Below are 11409 nucleotides of genomic sequence, written 5' to 3' on the forward strand. Positions count from 1 at the left end.
CATTCCGTTAACTTTTATCAAAATTTACTAAATATTTGCTTTTAATCCCCACCAAAAAAGAACTAGAAATTATGTGAATTATACAGCGGATTTAAAATCTTAACAATGTTACTTTTTACTTTATCCCCGTTCATTTGAAAATTAACGATGTCGAGGGCATGGAAATAGAATCATTATAGTTTTGAAAGTTCGATGACTATTCAAAATAATTTAAACTTCAATGACGGTTGAAAAATACCTTGTAGGAAGAACGATTTAGGGGTTTAAATGTCAAAATTGAAACGATAGAGACAATTAACTCAATTTAAGTAAACGATAAGAACGTTTTGTGTGAATTACCCTGAAAACAACATACTCCTTCTGTTTTATTTATATAGACTGATTTTGTTTTCCACATGGTTTAAGAAATCCTATTTTATGTTATTGAAAAAGTAATTTTTATCAAAACTTTTCTAGCCTATCTATTTATATTTGTACAATTACAAGATATAAGCAGTAAAAATTGATTATAACTAGGCAAATTAAATAATAGTATATTAGTAAATAAATAAAACAAAATATTCTTAATAAAGAAACAAGATTATATAATTAGGGCCTTGGACGTAGAGAATATAATTTTGTTTATTTAGATTTAGTTTTGGAGAAAGTGCATGTTTTTGGAAAGGTAAAAGAAGATAAAACTTTTGTACGTACATCAATGGAACATTCTTTACAGACAATCCTTCGCTGACATTCTGCACTCGTGTTTCCAACTCTCTCTCTCTCTCTCTCTCTCTCTCTCACATCACATGAGTTCACTCTTTCATTGATTTCCTAGTATGGATTCCATAATTCTAACTTATGTTTTCATCGTGTTTATAAACACTTAAATTATTTTTTATTCTGTATTATAATGGATTCATAAATAATATTCATTTATCAAACATTTATTATTTATTTATTTATAACATAAACTATTTATATATATGATATGCTTTCAATAAACTCTACTTGGTACTTTATTTGTTGGTTTCAATCGTGTCATATAACGGTGTCAAATTAAGTTGAGTCAAACCAGTTCACATTTGGTCAAGCTAGTTGTGAAGAGGCTCGAACAACCTACTTATTGTTTTGAGTTTTTCTCTCCTTCAAGTTTATTTTTTGGGCATGACCCACTCGAACACCACCATTTAACGTGATTAGATATGTAATGCATTTAAAGACGATTAAATAATTGTATCATTTACTCAAAAATTAAACTTTTACATAAAATGGTTCAACATGTTATGCAGCTAAAGTTTTTGAATTTGAGCTTCATCAATCCTAGTTCATGAAAATTGCATTTTCATTTAAAAAAAATTAAAAAAAAATAATAATAATTGTTGCTAATCGTATAAAGGGTGTGTTTTGGACTTAAATTAAATAAATAAACATATTTCTCCTGGTGTAGTTTAAGTTTTTTAATGGAATAAATCATATACATGCATATTCAAAAAGAAATTATAGAAAATTATAATGGAACAGGTAATGTTCAAAAATCTATTATTAAGTGAAAGCAGATATAGTGGAATCATATATGGAAAAGTACTTAAAAAAGGATAATCAATTTACAAATAAGTCAATAAAAGAATTTCATTCTCTGATTTGGATTAAAAAAAAAAAAAAAAAAAACTGGGTCAAATAAATTAAAATAATGAAAGACTGGTACGAGAAAAAAGGGATTTGTTAAGGTTCTTTGGTAGAGAATATTTCAAGAGCATGCGCAAGACAAGCAAGAAGTGTTTGATTTTAAATTAATATTATGAGTAGAAGCTAAGCATGAGAACCCTAAAAGTCCCTTTCCATCATTCTCCTCACCTTCCTCTCCTCATCCCGAGGCTAACCCTACCTTTATAACTTCTTCTTCCTCTCAACTCCATTTGCTCTATTTAGTTGTACATATCTCGTTGTGATGGTGAATCCCCGTTCGATAAATACCAGTTGTAAAGTCTGAGACGTCCAAAAAGCGCTTGGTCATATCATTCTTTCTTTCTTTCTTTTCTCCTTGAGATAGCTTTGTGTTTCTGGTCTGAGACAACCCACAAAGCATTCGATAGGGAGGCCCTTGATCATCATTTTAATGCATTTTATATGTTCCCTCATTTTTTGATTATATCATTGCGTAAAGGGTTTTAGGTTTTCCCTTTCTTCTAACTTTTTCAAGTATTTTTTTATGTAATTGGTTTGTTTTATGCACCATTTCTGATAATTGATGAAAGAAAAAGGACATTCTATAGGACTGAAGGCCTAAAAAGTAATCTTTTTTCGAAGTTTTTTTTTTTTTTTAAATTTATAAATTTTTTTCAATTTTTCGCAATTAATAATCACGCACAAAAAGGGCCTTGATTTTACTCGATTCGCGGAATTAAACCATGATTTTTATGATCCCACATCAAAATTGCCACCCTCAACCACCAACATAAGTTTCAATGCACCTCTTACTGATACACCCAAGTTCATGTCCCACTTAAGATGCCTTAAAATGATTGTTGTATTGTCATTTTGTTTACAAAAGGGGACCATGTTTTTAGCATTCGTTGTTCAATATATGTGCATTTCCTTTATATTCGAGTTGAAAAGGGAACATTCAAAACTTGAATATAGGATTAAATGTCAAAAGTTCACCAGTACTGTATGTTTGAGAGATGTGGTGGATGCTGCCAAAGAAAGCGATGTTGGTGAGGTTCAATCCGAAGACGGATTTACAATGGTACAGTATTTATGGTAAACGACGATCTCAGATTGAGCCGCGCCAATATCACTTTCTATCATGGTTCCTGTTGCAGTGCCTCCTTTCTCTCTTGAAACTAATCTTCACATTGAATTTGATTTTCTTTGCAAAGAAACTACTCTCGTTTCTTTAGCCCAAAGACTTCCACTTTTTTTATTAAGAAAAAAAAAACTATCCAAAGTATTATTGTATTTAGATATTAGATATGATGGTATGATAGCGACCCAAGATTTACAGGTTGTACTTTTCTCGTTAATTCACAAGGATAAAACGCTCATTTTTTAGAGAAAATCTTTGACATGCATGTACTAATATTGTAGTAATTCTGGTTTTTTTTTCTATACATAGAGGTTTAATCTCTTACAATTTGTATCATTATTCTAAGGTTTTTTTACATGATATTTTGTAGTGTTTTTGTGTGTGATACTTGTAGATTTGGGAGCAGTTCTTATCTTGCTACCTGCAGCCACATTTTTGTACTGTAAGATCACTCACATCATACTCTTTCTTTAGTGTGCTCTCTAACATTAATTAGATGAATGTCTTCTTTATATTTTTAGTATTTGTAGAAGTATAAAGAAGTAATCTGGTGAAAGTACTATATAAGGAAGAAAAAACTAAGCCTGCTCTGGATTGGGTTTGGTGAGTCTCAAATGTATTATGGACTAAGACACTTTGATTCGTATGGCAATCCAATAGAAGAGAAATCCCAAGATTTCGTGTTGCTTTTCAAAGACCAAGTCACGCAAATCATCAATTCTCATAGTAAATTTTCATTTTCTTTCACTAGTCATCGACTGAGCTATGATTGCATCGATAATATTGTCACATTGGATTCAAGGAAGCAGAGATGAAGGCGAGATGTGGGAGTAGATTCATCCGAAGCATCCCTAGAGGCGTTACAAAATAAAAGGAAGTTACAATTTAATCCTAGCTTTGGTAAGCATGCCCTTATAGCACATTGTGTAGTTAAGTTATAAATAAATAAATTTCTCCCTTGCAGTAAAAATTAAGTTTTTGGATTCTAAAATATATTATCTAAAATTTTAAATTGTTAGAGATGAGTTCCTCGAGTTTAAGTTAAATTTTCCTTTTTTTTTCTTTTTTTCTTATTCAAAGGCCTAAAATGTGCACAATTTTTAATAGTGGAAATTACACCCCACCCTACTTTTGGAAATGTGATTTCTAAATCAAGTGGGGTGTTTTTTCTTTCATAAATCAGAAATATATTTAATTTATATATATATATATATATATATATATATATATATATATATATATATAAAATTATATATATATATAAAAAAGAAATATATATATTTTATATATATATATATATATATATATATATATATATATATATATATAAGTAATTATATTTAAATATCACCTTTTATATATACGTTCCAACCATATCCCGTGATTTTAGAGTTTTATTTTAAGAAAACTCTTCAGCTTCCATATTCTTTGTAACCACACCCCACGTCCATAATATTACTCCACGACATGATCGTATGAACCCCTCACCTTCTACGCCAACGAACTCGCCCTTTGGTGAACTCCCGAATGCTGCCGACACGCACATTATCCTCCCGCCTCATAACCTCATTGTACAGGTGTCACTATGACTTAGTTGGTGTGTGGGACTCGAGATTAATAGCCCATTCGAAGATCTAAAATCCGATGAAGAAAGCCACAGATTCTTCAGATGGTAAAGGTAAAAGGAAGGTCGAGGAGTCACATAATGGTTTCCCATTGAAAAGGCACAAATCTTCTCGGTTGGGCTCGAAGGCTTCTGCAAAGAAGGTATTTTTGTATGTATCGTGTTGATTTTAATTGATTTACATTAATGAACCCCTAAAATTGATGGGTATGGAGCATTTGATTTTGTGTTTTAAACATATGGAGCATGATAAGTTCTATTTGTGAATTTGTTGTACGGGGTGATTCCATTTGTGTTGTACTAGTTCCTCGTGAGCACGTTGGGCGTCGAACTACTGCAAGTCACGGGCTTGTGCATACTCAACTGTTAAAGTCGTTGTTTGATCGACCGAATGATGAGGAATTGCATATGCAGTGTCCCTAATCCATATGTGCCCAAATTTTTTTTCATCCATCTGTGACCAATATGCAGCTCGGATATCAATGGCGTAACTTTGCATCCATTTGACCTGTAAATTGGTCACTACTGTACTAACTTATGTGACCTTAATGTCAATATGTGACCAATTAGTTTACTTCTTCATGTTACTATTATGCATATTTGAAGATGTAACTCGTAAAATGGACCTTGTTGCCTTGTGTATTATGATTTTAGTACTTTACATGTGTGACATTTGTCACTGATTTTTCTCCTCAACATGCAAGTTTGGAGCTTTATTATACCACAGAATCACTGGTTCCCTGGAAAAATCACAGTTATTCCTACCAAGCGGGTGCTGACTAAATTCCAATCTAATCTTAACAAGGCACAACAGAACAATTTCGTAACACATGTTTCGATCACTTTTTGGATTGTCATGAAATCGTGGTTCAATCTCAATTGATTCATTATTTCCTGTTGAGGCAGGTTCAACAATCAAACGAGAATGAATTGTGGTTTGACATCGTAGGGAGATTTGTGAGATTCTCTATCACTGAATTTTGTTTGGTTTCCGGACTCCAATATTTTGGCAACGACGATACAAACAGGTTCGAGAAGTCATTGTCAAGCTTGAAAGAAAAGTATTTTTGTATCTTGAAGGCTGTCACACACGAAGATGTCAAGGACGCGTTCCTTGCTGCAAGGGACATTCCAGATGAGAACATATCTAAACTTGCTGCATTGTACTTTATCACCTCATTTTTATATCCAAGAGACTACGAGAAGGTAGATGAACACTTCTTGTTTGTTATTGTTGAAGAATTTGATGAAATGAACGCATTCCCATGGGGCAAGTCATTGTTTGACACTTTAATCAATTCTCTGAGAGAGGGGTTGAGTAATAGATCTAGTCATTATAGATTAAGAGGTCCTTTGACTATGTTTCAAGCCTGAATATATGAGACAATACCCAGTCTAGATGGCTAAGTAGCGAGAAGGATTTTGAGATCCTTCCCACGAATAAGAAATTGGACTGCAGAGGACCACCCTTTGGCTGCTAAGTTGGAAGTTCCTGAATGCCTCTCCAACCCAAATGTATGTACTTTAACGCCATCGTTACACAAATTTTGAGGTCACAGTCACACATATCATTGGTCACAGATTCAAAAAAACATGTCATATATTTGTAATATGAGTCACAGATTATTCACTCGAGGTTACAGTCACATTCACAAGTCATAGATTACGGAAACATGTCGCATATATGTAATCTAAGTCATAGAATATTCACTTTAGGTTATAGTCACAGATTCAGAAGTCAAAGATTACAGAAACATGTCACATATATGTAATCTGAGTCACAAATTATTCACTTTAGGTTACATGTCACATTTTTGACATGCTGCACATTGTATGCTAACAATTTCTATCAAACTAGTGTGCCACTAAATTGATACTTAGAATGGCAGGTTGAAATTTGTGACCTTGATCCGTCAAAATCAGAAAGTGCAATGCAATATATGATTGGTACAGAGTACACAAAACCTGTTCAGCTTGATCTGTTTGGTGGGGAGAGGCGAACGGGCACTAGTACTGAAAGATCAGTCACGGTGCTAGCACAAGTGATGACCCAAGTTTGCTCATTGCGAAAACAACTACTTCCTTACTTACAATAACCAGCGGTAGAGTCGGACAATCTGACGTACATATAGACGATGATGATTTTGTTGACACTCTACCTAGAAGGCACAACCCAACATTCCATAGCAATTCTCCAATCGGGAAAGGACAATCAACTGATGCAAGTACTCCACATATGCCTCAAAACACTGGTCCTCAATCAAACGATGTAAGATGTTAGATTCAAGTTAGCAAATTTTATAAATATATGTTACATGTTGCTACTTATTTTGCATTACATTTTTCACAGGTCATTGAATTATTATTATGTTTTTTTTCCATATTGGAACTCATTACGGGTAATCATATGTTGCAGGTTGTTGACGAATTGAGAAAGCATTTCAATAGAGAAGATCTGAACTACATTCTAAGAACCAATTGTTGATTTCTGAGCATGATGATGTGAAGTCATAGATGTTGTGTATCAAGTCTGATCAACACAAGAAAATAAACCTTATAGTGCGCTTGAGAGGTAAAATTTGTACAGACTTACTGGACATCAAGTCAAACATGAAACTGATGTCAGATTCTGTCATTGCCATGATTTCCAGCTCTATGGACGAGGTTATGAACAAAATTAGCAAGAAATTTGCTGCACAACCTATTGAAGTGTCTGAACTCACAGGTGATGTATGTGACTGTTATACTACGTGAATTCTTCAACTATGAGTTCATTCATGACTGAATTTCACTTGTCTTTTTCTCTCTTCAAGCTAAACACATTGGCAAGACTGGTGAATTGAAAGGTAAAGGTAAGATGGACACGCTAATGAATTGGGCTTTCACTGTACTTTGGAACCCCCATCCTTCGATCTGGGTGTTGGATATACGCAACCAAGCATGTCAGTATCAACATACTCCAAAGAGTTACAAGCACGTGTTGACTCGATCATATCCGATGTCGTGAAGGACACGAAAAGTGAGAGGAAAGAGGTATTAACGAATGATTGCGTCACTTTTGCATTCTATTACATGGTGCACGTTATATTAAAGTCGCATGTGATGTCAATAAATACTTTCTCGTATAGAAATTGGAAAGATGTGACATACTTGTAATGGATATTTATATACAAACACTATTGTACGACAATATTACATTTTGTTGAGGTATTTAACCACTAGATATTGTGCAGGATTCACCTGTCATAGCACCTAGTTCTAGCTTACCTGTGAAGAGTGCTCCTAGACTAGCCAAAGCTCTACAATCTCCTTACGTTGTCACTGAAGGGAAACAAATCAAGCCTTCAGGACACGTAGTACTTTTCGAACATTATAATCAAAATGTAGATGACCTTGACATTGCGAACTTCCAAAATTGGTTCCAACGAGGCTACAACCACATAATAAGTAAGCATGATTGCTAGTAAATTTATTACCTCGGAGAAATGAATCATTTTCGTTGGCTTGTAGGAAGAAGTTCAGTGATAAAGATGACCACATTCGTCCACCGTTCGTTGTTGGAGAGTTTATGGTAGGGAACAAAACATAGTGGTACGAGCTAGTTTCAAGGGAGGTGTCACTGAGTAGCTCGGTATGTTGTCTACTACTTCCACTAATAATATAGGTCGTACTGTCACAATTTGTTATCATAATCATACTCACAAACCATATGCAAGGGTAACATACTCCAGTTAGAAACTATTTATGTACATGATATTTTATATTGGTCACATTACATTGTTTCAAATTCACAACCAGACCATTTGAAGAGACATTATGACTATCATAGAACAATAGGGATGTAGTCACATAATATATGAAGTCATCAACTATCATATGTCCAAGCCAAAGGTTATAGCATAAAAATAATTCACACAACACATACACTTGTTCACAATTGTACCGTTCACATGTCAAATCTAAAATAAGTATTTCAGTACGCATAGGTCACAGGGTGTGAAGAAGAACAATGTCATTACGTACATGTCATATGCTAATGGCACCTCATGTTTCACTATTACTGGATTTGTTGCTTTGACCTATCTGTTCATTGTGACAGCATATGAATGTTTGCTTCTACTACATACGTCAGTTGGCAAGAAATGGTTAAAATGTGAAATACATTGCTACCACAACGGACTCTTTGTTCCAGGCAAAGCTGAAGAACATCTAACCTAAATTCAAGCAAGATACAAATGTGGTCCTAAACGATTCAAGCCTGCTAAATGACATTACAGGTGCACACATTCCATTGAGCGCCCCATGGTCTGATGTGGACATTGTGTTGATGCCTATTTTGCCAACCAACAAACTCACTGGATGCTGGGAGTTCTCGATATAAAGAAGCAGCAGTTTTTTGTGTTCAATTCATCCATGAAGACGTACAATAACATCAAAGTCCATATTGAAATTGAACCATTTGTGAAAATTCTCCCCCACCTCATGAAGCGTATTGGAGTTTGGAATAAAGACTCAGATGCTCATTCGAATGATTTCATGGAGTTGGAGGTGCTGCTAGACTTCTCACTTCCACATCAAAAAAATGGGTACGTTTGTGACCACAATTTTTTCATCTCAAAGAAATAGATAATGGTCATCCCGCACCTAATTACCTCCTTCTTCTTTTCCAGTCATGACTGCGGTATTTATGTGATCAAGTATGCTAAGTATATGCTGCGTGAAGCTATAGGCTCATTGTAGACCAAATTTGATGCTAGTAGAGCACATCTAGATGTAGCTTCGTTGCTAAACAAACATCGTGAAATCGAGAAGGAAAGGAACAAAGTGTATTAGACTGGGGGTGAAAGCATAGTTATTGAGTGATAGTTGATTCTCCTTTCCACTAATTGTTTTTGGATATGTATTCAGACTTAGTCATAAATTTTTGTTGGATGGTAGTTATATTTCCATGGACAGTAGTTTGTAATGTATACAATTTGTTTGCTTCTTGGTTGTGTTTATTTAGTTTGCAGTGATGATATTGAGAAATTTAAAGCTATATTGATTGAGCATTGTAGTTCTTGTATGTGTGTAATGTTTAAATTATAGGTCACAAGTGTTCTTATATAGTCACAGGAGTGTCAACGCTATCACAATACATTTGACAGACGAGTCTTAAACCGTTGTAGGTTTTTGTTCATGGTTACCATACAAGTCACATATGGAATAATAGTGTCACAGCTCCTATGCATGTTTGCTTTTCAGGTCACAGATTTCAATATAAACTTGTATACACAATATGTAACCGTTGCGTTGTTGAAAATTACAGATTCACTTGTGCCCGACATTATAGGTTATAGATGTCTGTTTTCTTTGTCACATCATTTCTGTCATCCGGTCACAGATATATAGCCTCACAAGACGTCACAGTTTGTGACACTACACTATCATGTGAAACATTAATGAGGATTCACTAATTCCGTTCACTCCACAGGTCACAGTTTCTATTGTCCGAAGTCACATGTTAATGTATGCGAGATCATTATAGGTCACAGATTTTTTTCTATTATTTTCTCATAGGATTTTCCCACTCGATCAAGTCTGATGCGTCACTACACGTCACAGATTCTTGACATATGTTCCATTACGTTTTCATGTGCATTATCAAGAAGTCACTGATTAGTCTGTGATTGTCATATAATATGTTCGGCGCTTGCAAGAACGGTCATAGATGTTTGTAAATTTGACAATAGCTTATCACATACAATTGTTGACTTGTCACGTGATATTAGTGCATGTCAAAATAAAACATCAATATCGTCATCGACCATTTAATATTGACAACACCTTTATACAAGAGATGTAAAAGAATAATCATTCATTATGTATGTCATATAACGAAGATTGATGATTCATAACATTAAAAAATCAGTCCATATAGATCAATTTGTAACATCAGTTGCCTTTCTTTTCCTTTTCTTTCCTTTCTCTTGGCTTTGACTTAATGGAACTAAGTTGCTACAGGTACGGTGGTTGTGACCACGTTCACCACAACGTCCGCATTTGATAACAACGGTTTATTCACACGTTGATCTAAATCTCTTTTCCGTAGGCCTTCCACAACTGCGCTTTTGATTAGGTGCCAAAATAACCATTTCTCGAAAATTTTCTGGCACGGTCCATTCAGTTATATTCCCAACAGGAAATATTGTTTTTTGATAAGTTTTCTTATATGATTCTGTTGTGTAATAGTAGGAACAGTACTCATATGGATTCATCTTCATACTAGCAATCATAGCCAATGAGTGTGGACACGGAAGGCGATCAACTTGAAGTATCCGACATGTGCATGTACGCTGTTCTATATCGACAACGAAAGATGAACTGTCACCACTAACGCAAAACATTGCCTGGTTGACAAGATTGACCTACAATTAATTAAGAAAGTTGTATGTGTGAAATGTTATATTTGACAAAAAGATCATGAAAATGAAAACCATGTGATACACTACGCAATTCAATAGTTATACAAATGGAGATTAGTTATAGCAAAAGATATTATCCTTAAGTTATTCATATCTGTGCTCATTTCTTGTAACTGCCTCTCGTACTTGCTTGACAACTTCGTAAACGTATCATGTGCTGTCTCTCTATGTTTGCAGAACCAAGACTGTATCGTTTGTCGCAATGACTCCAACAACGCTATAATTGGGTAGTTCTTAGCATACTTTGTGACCGCATTAACCGACTCTACTCTATTTGAGGTCATTGTGGAATACCTATTTATGGGCATGTGGTATCGTGACCATTTCTCAAGTCCAACATCATCCTACAAAACAAAGACATGACGTTGCATATAATATATTTCCATAGCAGGGAAAATGTTTTGATACCAATATAGATTGCAGATAATATGTATTTCACATACCAAGTAAATTGTTATGTTCTCATTAATTGCAGTAAGCTGTTGCATGTAATATTCGTATTTCGACAATGTGTAAGCTCGTAAGGTTGCATT

The 11409-nt window shown here is 34.4% G+C and overlaps 1 long non-coding RNA gene across 1 annotated transcript; it reads left to right on the plus strand.

Moving 5' to 3' along the window:
* The first annotated feature begins 7028 nt into the window (after window positions 1-7028).
* On the plus strand, window positions 7029-9333 carry LOC111400016. The gene is made up of 3 exons (XR_002703815.1): window positions 7029-7137; window positions 7226-8998; window positions 9083-9333. It is a non-coding gene; the product is annotated as an uncharacterized LOC111400016 (long non-coding RNA).
* The last annotated feature ends 2076 nt before the right edge of the window (window positions 9334-11409 follow it).

Source organism: Olea europaea, chromosome 9 (assembly GCF_002742605.1).
Source record: "Olea europaea var. sylvestris chromosome 9, O_europaea_v1, whole genome shotgun sequence".
NCBI lineage: Eukaryota > Viridiplantae > Streptophyta > Magnoliopsida > Lamiales > Oleaceae > Olea > Olea europaea.